Genomic DNA, 14,989 nt, shown 5'->3' with positions numbered 1-14,989 from the left:
GCAGTGATTAGGAACTGTCACCAGGAACAAGAAGCAAATATTAGAAACGGGGTAAGGCAAGGATGTGCTCTCTCTCTTCTCTTATATTCAATGCTTACATCCAGGAAGCTATAGACCAAGTTCGAGAAACTACTGAGGTGGGGATCAAAATTAATGAGCAGAAGATAGGCATGTTACGTTATGCAGATGATATTCCTGTAGTCACAGAGACAAAAGAAGATCTAGAGGAAATCCTCAGAACAATGGAAAAATTTCTATGCAATCAGTACGGAAAGAGAATAAACAAGAAAAAGACTAAAGTGATGGTATTCAGTACAGCAGCAGAATACGAACCTCCGAGAATGAGAATTGGAAAAGAGGAGCTGGAAATGATAGAGGAATTTACTTACCTGGGAAGCAAAATCACAAGAGATGGTAGAAGCCGCAAAGAAATTGCGACCAGAATACAAAAGGCCAAAATTGCATTTAGTCGGAGAAGGAACTTACTCACCAGCAACAACATCAGTCTGAAAATACGGAAACGTACCACGATAGGTTTCGATTGGAGTGTGGCCCAATACGGATATGAAACTTGGACAACTGGAAGAGAAGAGAGTAGACGGCTAGAGGCCCTAGAGATGTGGTGCTATAGAAGGATGATCAAGGTCAGCTGGAGAGACAAAGTAACAAATGAAGAGGTGCTTAGAAGAGTACAGGAAAACAGATCTCTGTGGAGGCACATCCAAACAAGAAGAAACTTGTAGGGCACATCCAACGACACAACAACATTGGAACAATAGCAGAAGGAGCTATTGAGGGAAGGAATCGGCGGGGGCGACCAAGGACATCATACATTCAACAGATCATGAATGACGTTGAATGTAACACATACGTGGAATTGAAGAGGAAGGCAGACAGGAATGGCGCTCTGCTGCAAACCAACCTCAGGGTTGAACACTAAAAGAAGAAGACTGAGGATTTCAAGTGTTTGTGACGGTCATCGTCAATCAAATGGCGCTGAGGTGGCGTGTCTGTGCGCCCTCTGTTTTGACTCTGCAGGTAGTCTGTAATAGAACTAAGTGAGGCACACTTTATGACCGTTCGATACTGCCGAAGATAGCTTTCCGATATGCACCTGATCCATTATACAGAATATGGCATGTAATATAACTTCTCTTGCTTCATATTTTATCATCAGATACTAATGCATACATTATGTACGCGATGTAGTATAATTAATTAGCTTTCCAGCCTGAATGATAAGACTGATTAGCCAAATCTGTAATTAACAGTTTTGTATTATTTGAGAGTAACCAATATGATAACGGCTATACAAAAACTGTTTACGTAAATTCTCAAAACAATAATCGAAAAGATCATGATAATGTTAGAATTAAATTCCTGGTAATAACTAATTAATCACTAAATTCCGACTGTTTCTTGTGAAGCCAAATTAACAATTCAAAATGTTTCACAACGTCAGATATAGTGAAACTCAAGTAGGATCTTCGGGAATCATGTTATTGAAGATGCTAGTCTCGGAGTGCATGTAATTAATTTTGTAATTATACTTTCCAGAAATTTGCGATATAAACAAATGAGCTTTTTGAGATTCTGACAAAAAGTTTTTGTATAAAATGTGAAGCTTTTCATCTTATTTCACAGTCTGCAAAATTCTCCAATTTATGTTAACACGAAAAGGTATCTAGTAATTATATTAATAACAAATTTCCAATTTTGCAATGAACTTCATCACCACGGTTTCGTCTCAAAACTTAGAAACCAATACCTGAAGCTATATTTATTATAAACGAACGTTTGGTTACTTCAAAGTTGTATTGACAAACTATCTTGTAATGGAACATTCTAATTGTAATTCGATATATTTATTTTGTAAACAATGAAGATTATGTATTGTAAAAAAGTATATAAGCAGAGCTGCATGTTTATAAAAAGGAACAAGAAAAATTGCAGATTGCTTTGTTGTTCTGTGACGGAAAGTCTGTATAACTATGTTGTTTGAGAAAATATATGTCAGTCAAAACGAAGATTTTGTGGAGTTGACTTGAGTTCTCAGGACTACCTAGAAGTGGATTAAACACCTGAATGTACAGTTTCCGCAAAGTGGTGGAGATTTCCATTATAAAAGCTAAGTAGTCATCCTTCTAAAGTTTACTCAAATTGACTGCATGTGCTTACTAAGGTAGTTCCTTTAAGTGTTGTGAAATGTCATTAGTTAATGAGAGGGTGCTTGTATTAGAATGGTGACAGTGGCTGCAACATGGATTGTAGGGTACAAACATATCCCACCGACGAGTATGTACTCCTGTTGAACAGCTTCGGCCGCACTGAGGGAATCTGGCAAATCGAGTGGCCATATCGACGGGATGCTCCACATACTGAACGCGTCATGTCGATGAGGGGTGTTGCTGCATTCAGCGGGTGTCTGTGGAATATTCCCACACATATAGACCAGGTTTTGGACTTGTGTGTGGTACAGATCGACGTATTGTACGGGCAGCGGTGGACAATACTTCCAGGGACGAAATCGGGCGAGCTGAATGTGGCGTGTTTTTTCAGCAGGACAATGCACGGCCACATATGGTCGCTGGGACGCAACGTTCTCTTCGTGGTGTGCAGTAACTGTCCTGGCCAGCAAGATCACCAGATCCCTCGCCAGCTGAACATGTATGGGACATGATAAAGTATGAACTTAATAGTCCTCTAGGGACCGCAAGAACTACTGCCAGTGCAACATGCCTGGGACAGTCTATTACCGTATACCATTCGGTACCTTTATGATCATGTTTATGTGACAATACACGTCCGTGTACATGCCAAAATGGAGGGGGCGGCTACACTGTGTACTGATGTGACTGTCTGGGCATCCTTTGCTGTGACACATGTGTTTTACTTGGTCTGAATTTGATATCTTTTACTCCCACAACGATGACTTGCCAGTCACCAGTCCTTGAGGAGGTCGCATTTTTATCCGAAATTGTAGAAGACTTTTATATTAACACCTCAAAGGGGTACTGAGACGAACTGTGAAGAGATTGAATGAGGTAAGAGACTATAGTAATGATAAAGGCTCCACAGTCGTGTGACGTTCTAGTACACTACTGGCCATTAAAATTGCTACACCAGGAAGATTACGTGCTACAGACCCGAAATTTAACCGACAGGATGAAGATGCTGTGATATGCAAATGATTAGCTTTCCAGAGCATTCTCACAAGCTTGGAGCCGGTGGAGACACCTACAACGTGCTGACATGAGGAAAGTTTCCAACCGATTTCTCATGCCCAAACAGCAGTTACCCGGCGTTGCCCGGTGAAACGTTGTTGTGATGCCTCGTGTAAGGAGGAGAAATGCGGACCATCACGACTTTGATAAAGGTCGGATTGTAGCCTATCGCGATTGCGGTTTATAGTATCGCGGCATTGCTGCTGGCGTTGGTCGAGATCCAATGACTGTTAGCAGAATATGGAATCGGTGGATTCAGGAGGGTTATACGGAACGCCGTGCTGGATCCCAATGGCCTCGTATGACTAGCAGTCAAGATGACAGGCATCTTATCTCCATGGCTGTAGCGGATAGTGCAGCCACATCTCGATCCCTGAGTCAACAAATGGGGACGTTTGCGAGACAACAACGATCTGCACGAACAGTTCGACGACGTTTGCAGCAGCATGGACTATCAGCTCGGAGACCATGGCTGCGGTTACTCTTAACCCTGCATCACAGACAGGAGCACCTGCGATGGTGTACTCAACGACACACCTGGGTGCACGAATGGCAAAACGTCATTTTTTCGGATAATTCAGGTTCTGTTTACAGCATCATGGTGGTCGCATCCACGTTTGGCGACATCACGGTGAACTCACATTGGAAGCGTGTATTCGTCATCGTCATAGTAGCGTATCACCCAGCATGATGGTATGGGATGCCATTGGTTACACGTCTCGGCCACCTCTTGTTCACATTGACCGTACTTTGAACAGTGGACGTTACATTTCAGATGTGTTACGACCCGTGGCACTACCCTTCAGTCGATCCCAGCGAAACCCTATATTTCAACAGGATAATGCACGACCGCATGTTGCAGGTCCTGTACGGGCCTTTATGGATACAGAAAATGTTCGACTGCTGCCCAGGCCAGCACATTCTCCGAATCTCTCACGAATTGAAAACGTCTGGTCAATGGTGGCCGAGCAACTGGCTCTTCACAATACGCCAGTCACTACTCTTGATGAACTGTGGTATCGTGTTGAAGCTGCATGGGCAGCTGTACCTGTACACGCCATCCAAGCTCTGACTCAATGCCCAGGCGTATCAAGGCCGTTATTACGGCCAGAAATGGTTGTTCAGGGTACTGATTTCTCAGGATCTATGCAACCAAATTGCGTGAAAATGTAATAACATGTCAGTTCTGGTATAACATATTTGTCCAATGCATATCCGTTTATCATCTGCATTTCTTCTTGGTGTAGCAATTTTAATGGCCAGTAGTGTATATGCTGTTACTTCTAGCCTATATACATATACGATATCCTGTTTCCTTGTCAACTGAGTTTTTCACTACCGCTGACATGTTTCACCTCTCCCTTTGTGTCTGTCACGTGTGTGTGTGGGGGGGGGGGGGGGGGTTTGGGGGATGGGGGAGGGAGGGGTGTCCACATACTGCACTGTCGCGGGGCGATCATAAATCTGGCGAGACAACAATAGCACGTGACGATAGCTGATATTAACGACCTGCCAATAGGCCCTCTGTCACGGTACGCGGGATCACCAAAGGCGTGGACGGGGACTGCGGCATTCACTGCGTGCCTCCATGCGGGCCATCCGCTGGAAAACGTCACCTTCCTGGCCTAGCACGTAACGCATTGTGTGTCATCTTCTATAGAAAATACATTGCAGGTAATTGATAGTGGCCGTAGCAGGAAACCAGTCACTCCAATATGTTGAAAAGTACGGCATCATCACTGGTTTCCAAGAAAAATGTCTGTGACACAACTGCAAATGTTTTCCATTTTGACCTATAACGATGTAGAAGCACCACAGCTTTAAGCACAGTGGGCTAGGGATTGTAGGGATTCTTGTTGAGCTGTTGTAGCAATTCCTGAGAAGCATTTTGGGGCAATCAAACCAAAATGAGAGAGTCAGGAAGCCTGCAAGTCGTACATATACAACTGTTCTGTCGGTGGCTAAAGTCGTAGAGTTTTTGTTTTACATATAGGGATTCAGTTTGCTTTGGGTTTAATTATCGATTGTCATTAATTATTTGTAGATCGCTGTTGCTCTTTAACTTTACATACTGTCGTTTGGAGATAGTGAGTGGAGCTGAGGACGCTCGAAAGTGGAGTTCCAAGTGGACAAACAGGAACATGTCCGACATTGTCTTCTGTTTCAGTTCACTTGAGAGGTGATATCGAGCTTCATATCGAGTAAGACTTTCGGAGGGTGTTGAAGATCACTTAAACGCATTAATCCACAATGATACACATCAGTGTACTCGATAACTGGCAAATGTTAAGAACTGTGATCAGTCCCCCATCGTGCGACATTGACGTGCAGTGGGGAAGGTTCAAAAATCGGGTGAACGGGTAGCGCATACTCTTAATCAGAAAAATCAGCGGTTGGCCATATTTGCATCTTTGCTTGATCGTCATCAACTGGTTCGTGAGCAACACTGGGAATTCCTATCCTGTATCGTTATTGATGACGAGAAATTGTCTGTTTATGCTATGGTTGAGCCCAAACAAAGCAGCAACTCGCCGTTGACAGGACTGTGCTCTTCCACAAAAGATAGTGTTATGCATCTGGTAGAATAGGGGCGGAGTGGCGTACTAAGAATTGCTTCCCTAAGGTGTAGCCATCACTGCTGAAATTCACAATTGAGACGTCTTGCAGACGCAATTCAAGAACAACGACCTGCGTGAAGTGACGCTACTCCACGACAACGCCCACCCGCATCATGCTAGACTGACAAAAAACACTGTACAGGAGTGTATTCGTCTGATCTTAGGCCTTCAGAATTTTACCATTTCCGCTCTCTATCGAACAACCTTCAAGGAACTTCATTTCCGGATGAAAATGCAGTGCCGGCGGCTGTAACAGAGCGGTTATAGGCGCTGTAGTCCGGAACCACGCTGCTGCTGCGGTCGTAGGTTCGAATCCTGCCTCAGGCATGGATGCGTGTGATGTCCTTAGGTTAGTTAGGTTTACGCAGTTCTAAGTTCTTGGGGGGGGGGGGGGGGGGGCATAGTATATGACAGTGACAAGAGGATGAGAGAAATATTGATAATGAGAAGAGACAGCAGTAGTGGAAAGGAAGGAATGAAAAATTAGGAGTGAGAGAGATCGAGAGGCACTGAGGCAGGACTGTAGTAGTATTAGAGAACGAAGGGGACTGTGGCTGTGACAGGATGTAATGACAGAGAGATACAGACAGATAATGACAGTGAGTCGGCCAGAATGAGTGAGTGAGAAAGGGAAAGACGAAGTGGATGGGTAAGAGCGACTTACAAGGATGAGCTAGTGAATGTGAGTGAGTTGCAGTTAGGAGACCACAGTAGACAAACAACCTACAAGCCATTGTACATTGCTTGGTGGAGGGTGCATTGCAAATTGCTAGTCATTTCCTTTACTGTTGCACTCACAAATGGTACGATGCAAAACGACTGTTCGAACACAAATGCTTCTTGTTTCGTCCTCGCTGTCCTCAAGTGATGCGAACGTATTCTATTCAGGCCAAAAATGAACTAGGCAGTTACAAGAAACTTCAATGATACAGAGATCACAGAATTCATGGTACGAGGTGTGGCTAGAAAAATACCGAACTAGTACTGGTGAAACAATAAAACGAATGCAATAAGGCTGAAAGTCGCGTGGCCTGTCACGTGACTCTCGCTCCGCCTGCTGCTCGAGTTTCATCTGCCTCCTGCACTCAGTATGCCCGTGGCGTCTGTTTTAAGTAGTTGACGTTTTGTCTGTGCGTCGGAAAATGTTGAGTGTACAGAAAGAACAGCGTGTTAACATCAAATTTTGTTTCAAACTAGGAAAATCTGCAAGTGAAACGTTTGTAATGTTACAACAAGTGTACGGCGATGATTGTTTATCGCGAACACAAGTGTTTGAGTGGTTTAAACGATTTAAAGATGGCCGCGAAGACACCAGTGATGACACTCGCACTGGCAGACCATTGTCAGCAAAAACTGATGCAAACATTGAAAAAATCGGTAAACTTGTTCGACAAGATCGCCGTTTAACAATCAGAGCAGTGTCTGAGTTAACAGGAGTTGACAAGGAAAGTGTTAGGCAGATTCTTCATGAAAGTTTCAACATGAACAAAGTGTGTTCAAAAATGGTTCCAAAGTGTCTCACAATTGAACAGAAGGAACGCCGAAGAATGATTTGTTCTGACATCCTGGAAAACATTGAAAGTGATCCCACCTTCTTACAAAATGTTATTACTTGCGATGAATCGTGGTTTTTTACTTACGATCCCGAAACAAAACGCCAATCGATGCATTGGAAAACTCCTGGTTCTCCACGACAAAAAAAGCACGAATGTCAAAATCGAAATTCAAGGCAATGATGATTGTTTTTTTTTTTGACATCAAAGGGATTGTGCACATTGATTGGGTACCAGAGGGACAAACAGTAAATCAGCATTACCACATTAGCGTGCTGGCTACCCTACGTGAGCGAGTACGGAGAAAACGGAACGATTTGTGGAGAAAAAAGTCATGGATCCTTCACCAAGACAATGCCCCAGCTCACAGTGTGTTGTCAGTGAAGACGTTTTTGGCAAAACACAACATTCCCATCTTAGATCATCCACCCTACTCACCTGATTTGGCCCCCTGTGACATTTTTCTTTTCCCTAAAGTCAAGTCAGCTTTGAAAGGAACTAGATTTGAGACTGTTGAAGCAGTAAAAGAAAAAGCGACGGAAGTAATGTATGGACTTACCGAAAATGATCTGCAGCATTGCTATGAACAGTGGAAAATTCGTATGGAGCGGTGTAGAGACCGAGGAGGAGAGTACATTGAAGGAGATAACATGAAATTGTAAATAATTATAAATAAATGTTTTTTCCAGCATCAGTCCGGTTTTTTTCTAGCCGCACCTCGTATATCAATGTGCGCATGTTCTGATAGCGATATTATCGCATACACATGGTATAAAAGGGCAGTGCGTTGATGTAGCGGTCTTTTCTAGTCAGGTGATTCGTGTGGAAAGGTCACTGACGTGATATTAGCCTCAAGTTGGAAATCTGAAGTCGGAATGGCAGTTTGAGGTAGAAGCATGGGACATTCCTTGTCTAAAAGCGTTAGGGAATTTAATGTTCCGAGATCCAAAGTGTCAAGGCTGTGCCGAGAATACCACAATTCAGGCATTCATCCCAGACAACACAGCGGCCAATGGCCTTCACTTAACGGCCGAGAGGAGCGCTGTTTGGGTAGAGCTGTTAATGCTAACGGAAAAGTAAAAGTGCGTGAAATAACAGCAGAAATGAATGTGGGACGTACGACGAACATATCCGTTAGGACAGTGCGGCGTAATTTGACATTAATGGGCTATGGTAGCAGACGACTGACGCGAGTGCCATTGCTATCAGCTCAACACCGCCTGCAGCGTCTCACCTGGGCTCGTGACCATGTCAGTTGGACCCTAGACCACTGGAAAACCGTCGCTTGGTCAGATTAGTCCCAATTTCTGTTGGTAAGAGTTCATGGTAGCTTTCGAGGGTGGCGCAGATCCCACGAAGCCGTTGACCCACTGTGGAAGCTGGCGATAACTCCGTAATGACGTGTGCTGGGTCCTCTGGTCCAACTGAACTGACCATCGACTGTAAATGTTCATGTAGGGCTACGCGGAGGCCGTTTGCAGCCTTTTGTGGACTTCGTCTTCCCGAACAACAATAGAAATTTTGTAGATGACAATGCGCCATGTCACCGGTTCACAATTGCTCGCGGTTGCTTTGAAGAACGTTCTGGCCAATTCGACAGAATCATTTGGGTAATCGCATCGACCGACATGAATCACACCGATCGTTTATGGGCCATAACAGAGAGGTCAGTTCCTATACAAAACCCTGGCCCGGCAACACCTCCGGAATTTTGGATGGCTATAGAGGCAGCATGATTCAATATTTCTGCGGGGGACATTCAACGACTTGTTGAGTCCATGTCAAGTCGATTTGCGACATTACGCTGGGCGAAAGGTGGTCTGATACGACAAAAAATGAAATGAAATGATCCTGAAGCACTGATGACGGAGAGGCGATCTGGGGAACTTCTACCGCCAGGTTGCAAGTGCTATTTCAGGCGATGATGATGATGATGATGATTGGTTTGCAGGGCGCTCAACTGCGCGGTTATCAGCGCCGGTACAAATTCCCAATCTTTGCTCAGTCCAATCTCGCCACTTGTTATGAATGATGATGAAATAATGAGGACAGCACAAATACCCAGTCATCTCGAGGCAGGTGGAAATTCCTGACCCCGCCGGGAATCGAACCCAGGACCTTGTGCTCGGGAAGCGACAACGCGAGCGTGAGACCACGAGCTTTTTCAGGCGACGCCACGTTGGGCGACTTGTGTGTCGGTGGTGATAAGAGGATGATGAGGTCAACTTAACACCCAGTCCACGGGCGGAAAAAATCTCCAACTCGGCCGTGAATCGAACCCGAGCCTGATGCATGGGAGGCAATCGTCGTAGCCACTCAGTTGACTTTTGTCACCTCCTTATGAGCAAGGCGATGGTGAAAGAATTAAAAAAGGAAATGAGAAATTAAGAGTAGTAGATGGTTTGTGCTACTTGAGTAGCCAAATAACTGATGAAACGCGAAGTAGAGAGAATATAAAATGTAGACTGGTGATATAGAGATAACGATTTCTGAGGAAATTAAATATGTTAACATAGAATAAACATTTAAAAATTAGAAAGTGTTTTCTGAATGTATTCGCATGCAACGTGTCGTTATATGAAAGGAAAACGTGAACTGTAAACTGTTCAGACAAGTAGAGAATAGAATGCTTTGAAACGTGGTGGTGTACAAAAATGCTGACGATTGCGTGAGCACATTGTGTAACTAATGTGGAGGTACTGGATCGAATTGGGGAGACATGAAATTTGAGGCACAGTTTGACTAAAAGAATGGATCGGTTAATGAGACACCCTGAGGCCTCAAAAACTCGTTAATTTGGTAATGAAGGAAGTGCAGACTGTAAAAATTGTAGGGGGGCACCAATGGATGAAGCAGGTTCAGACGGATGTAGACTGCCGTATTTATGCAGAGATAAATTGGTCTTGGACAGGATGGACTGGCATGGAGAGTTACATGGAACCAGTCAGTGAAATGCAGACCACCACAACATCATTGTCATCTGATACAACGCAATTTAGTCATACTGACTAACCCTAGGGAACCGTTGTCGGCATTTGCTATGAATCATTAAGCATTTTAAGTGTTTGTACATAAATCTGTATAATTATTATAATCAATAAAAACAGAGCGCCACCTCAGGAGGACCTTAAACCGTGACCATCCAATTGCCTATAAAATTTATGGACTTCAAAGTTATCAGGGTCATCATTAAAGATTCAAAGTACATTTCTGCTCTGCAATGTACGTACTACATAAACGATATCTGGCGCAAAACCTCCAGGGAGCTTTGCTCAGCGATGGACGTAAATTAATCTAAAATTGGGAAACATAACTGACAGCCAACAGTGTACCACATTGCGTTGTAACGCCAAGGTTTACAAACAAATTCTCTGTGGGCATAGGACGTTTCGAGTGAAAACAAGAAGGAAGTGTGTTGTAATGTTGCCCGCATAAGCTTGTTCGTGGGCATCAGATAATTCCTATCCAAGAACATTACAGCAGAGGAGGACGATTGCGTCTGTGTTAGTATTATAAACATTCCACATCCGATCACCTCTTATAAAACACGTGGTTTGTTCAAAAAATCCCGGACACTCATAGTTTCGCGGCAATGGTGTGTTGGAGCGAAATGTGGTTGGCATCCCTGTACTCGCCAGTACTTAACGTGTATCTGGCGGCAGTTTCACTGTTGTATATCAGTTATAGTTCAGTGGCGGTGCGGTTCTAGGCGCTTCAGTCTGGAACCGCGTGACCGCAACGGTCGCAGGTTCGAATCCTGCCTCGGGCACGGATGTGTGTGATGTCCTTAGGTTAGTTAGGTTTAAGTAGTTCTGAGTTCTAGGGGACTGATGACCTCAGAAGTTAAGTCCCATAGTGCTCAGATCCGTTAGAACCATTGGATTCAGGAAGCCTACTGCGTGCTTAAGGCGTATTCGGTGTTACGAATGGTTCATAAGGTCTGAAAATGGCCGGATGGAGGTAAAGATGACCCTCGTTCACGACGCCCCTCGACGTCCCAGAACGTCAACGAAATTGTGCGTGACAATCGAAGACTGACTGTCCGAGACATTGCAGAAGAACATAATATTTGAGTTGGATCGTATCGTGAAACCTCGACACAGCATTCTGGAATGCATATTGTTGCCGCCAACTTCGTGCCACGGCTCTTGAGTCAAGACCAGAAACACCTTCGCCTCACAATCTGGGAACAGTTTTCGGACACGCAAATGAGAACGAGATGTTCCTTAAGTGAATCGTAATCGGTGGTGAGAGCTGGATCTACGGTTACGATGTTGAGAACGAGGTTCAATCTTCACAATGGGTCGGGAAAAATTCTCCAAGATAAAAGAAGCTCGTCAGGTCAGGTCAAACGTCAAAGCAATGCTGATAGTTTTCTCCTAATTTGGAGGATTAGTTCATCGTGAATTCGTGCCACAGGGCAAATTGTTAATCGATGGTACTATCGGGAAGTGTTGCGATGTCTGCGAGAAAATGTGAGAAGGAAACGTCCTGAAATGTGTCGAAACAATTCATGGCTCTTGCATCACGATAACGCACCCCCACGGTCAACCCTGGCTGGTGCGAGACTACTGCACAAGAAACGAAATCACTGTGCCGCCGCATTCTACGTGCTCTCCAGACCTGGTCCCTGTGGATTCTTTTTCTTATTTCCAAAGTGAGAATCACGTTGAACGGACGAAGATTTGTGACAACAGACGAGATAAAAGAAAATTCTCATATGGCGCTTCGCGATATCCAGCAAAAGGTGTAACAACACTGCTTCCGGAAGTGGAAACGGCGTAGGGAGTGGAGTATCAATTGTGGAGGACAGTATTTCGAAGGAGAACAAGTACAACAAGTAAAAGGTAAGCATAGACAAATTTTGTGGACAAAGTTCTTGAATTTTTTTAATAGACCTCGTATCAACGCACAGTAGTTAAGTATGTACATGAATCAACGCTATCGTACCTAAACTATCCAGGACCCCTGAGTTATGCGGAAGTCCCCAGCAGTACGTATCACAATAGGCGGACCCACAAATATTCAAGGACGCAGGGAGTATTGCGTTGTCAGCAGAGAAACAGTGACAGCAGGTAGGGTCGCTAAGCAGACTTCAGAAAGAGGCCTAGTCATTGGGTGTCACCTCAGTCGAATCAGACGCTTTTAAAGCTGCCCAAGTGGGCTGTCAGTGTTGTGATTGTCAACCACGAAAAAACAATCACAGCTAAATCAAGACCAGGCAGATCTCATGTGACTATTTAGAATATATATACAGGGTAGTACATTGATAGTGACCGGGCCAAATATCTCACGAAATAAGCACCAAAATAAGCACCAAACGAAAAAAACTACAAGGAACGAAACTCGTCTAGCTTGAGGGGGGAAACCAGATGGCGCTATGGTTGGCCCGCTAGATGGCGATGCCATAGGTCAAACGGATATCAACTCCGTTTTTTTTTAAATAGGGACCCCCATTTTGTATTACATACTCGTGTAGTACGTAAAGAAATATGAATGTTTTAGTTGGACCACTTTTTTCGCTTTGTGATAGATGGCACTGTAATAGTCACAAACGTATAAGTACGTGGTATCACGTGACATACCGACAGTGCGGACGGTATGTACTTCGTGATACATTACACGTGTTAAAATAGACCGTTTACCAATTGCGCAAAAGGTCGATATCGTGTTGACGTATGGCTATTGTGGTCAAAATGCCAACGGGCGAGTGCTATGCATGCTGCTCGGTATCCCGGACGACATCATCCAAGTCTCCGGACCACACGCCGGATAGTTACGTTATTTAAGGAAACAGGAAGTGTTCAGCCACATGTGAAACGTCAGCCACGACCTGCAACGAATGATGATGTTCAAGTAGGTGTTTTAGCTGCTATCGCGGCTAATCTGCACATCAGTAGGAGACAAATTGCGCGAGAATCGGGAATTTCAAAAACGTCGGTATTACGAATGCTACATCAACATCGATTGCTCCCGTACGATATTTCTACACACCAGGAATTGCATGGCGACGACCTTGAACGTCGTGTAAAGTTCTGCCAGTGGGCACAAGAGAAATTACGGGACGATGACAGATTTTTGGCACGCGTTCTATTTAGCGACGAAGCGTCATTCACCAACAGCGGTAACGTAAACCGGCATAATATGCACTATTGGGCAACGGAAAATCCGCGATGGCTGCGACAAGTGGAACATCAGCGACTTTGCCGGGTTAATGTATGGTGCGGCATTATGGGAGGAATAATAATTGGCCCCCACTTTATCGATGGCAATCTAAATGGTGCAATGTATGCTGATTTCCTACGTAATATTCTACAGATGTTACAACAAGATGTTTCACTGTATGACAGAATGGCGATGTACTTCCTACTTTGTGGATGTTCGGCACATAGCTTGCGTGCGGTTGAAGCGGTATTGAATAGCATATTTCGTGACAGGTGGATTGATTGTAGAAGCCACATGTTCACCGGATCTGACGTCCCCGGATTTCTTTCTGTGGGGAATGTTGAAGGTTATTTGCTCTCGTGATCCACCGACAACGCCTGACAACATATGACAGCGCATTGTCAATGCATGTGCGAACATTATGGAAGGCAAACTACTCGCTGTTGAGAGGAAAGTCGTTACACGTATTGCCAAATGCATTGAGGTTGACGGACATCATTTTGAGGATATATTGCATTAATGTGATATTAACAGGTAATCACGCTGTAACAGCACGCGTTCTCAGAAACGATAAGTTCACAAAGGTACATGTATCACGTTGGAACAACTGAAATAAAATGTTCAAACGTACCTACGTTCTGTATTTTAATTTAGAAAACCTACCCGTTACCAACTGTTCGTCTAAAATTGTGAGCCCTATGTTTGTGATTATTACAGCGCCATCTACCAAAAAGCAAAAAAAAGTGGTCCAACTAAAACATTCATATTTCTTTACGTACTACAGGAATATGTAATACAAAATGGGGGTTCCTATTTTAAAAAATCGCAGTTGATATCCGTTTGACCTATGGCAGCGCCATCTAGTGGGCCAACCATAGCGCCATCTGGTTTCCCCCTTCAAGCTAGACAAGTTTCGTCTTTGTAGTTTTTTTCGTTTGACGCTTATTTCGTTAGATATTTGGCCCAGTCACGATCAGTGGACCACTCTGTAGCGCCATGCAGATTATGCGGTTGTCTATTAGAAAGTAACAACACCAGAAGACTAGCGAACCGAATGGATTATTAATGCAATTACTGGCTAAGACCGGAAACAGAGCGATTACGAGTGGGTTGTTGCGGGTTGCATACATCAGACAGCACAGCACCCCCATAACGTCAATGCCAAATCATTGTCCTTCCTTGTTGCTGTACATCCGTGAATATGACGAGTCTGAGAGTTGTGGCGCTGCAGTCGCTTCTTACTCGTCGTCTCGTTTCTCTTACTAAACTTTTGAGAAGTGTAAGGCTAATTGTGACTTAGTGAAACTGACTGTCTATCAGATGGCCTACAACTAAGCTGAATGGTGATTGCATATGAAAATAAATTTACCCAGGTCTTCAAAAATTTTTATACACATACTTACATACAAACATATATAGTTGGACGCTG

Source organism: Schistocerca serialis, chromosome 12, assembly GCF_023864345.2.
Source record: "Schistocerca serialis cubense isolate TAMUIC-IGC-003099 chromosome 12, iqSchSeri2.2, whole genome shotgun sequence".
Classification (NCBI taxonomy): Eukaryota; Metazoa; Arthropoda; class Insecta; order Orthoptera; family Acrididae; genus Schistocerca; species Schistocerca serialis.
This window is presented reverse-complemented; position numbering follows the sequence as displayed.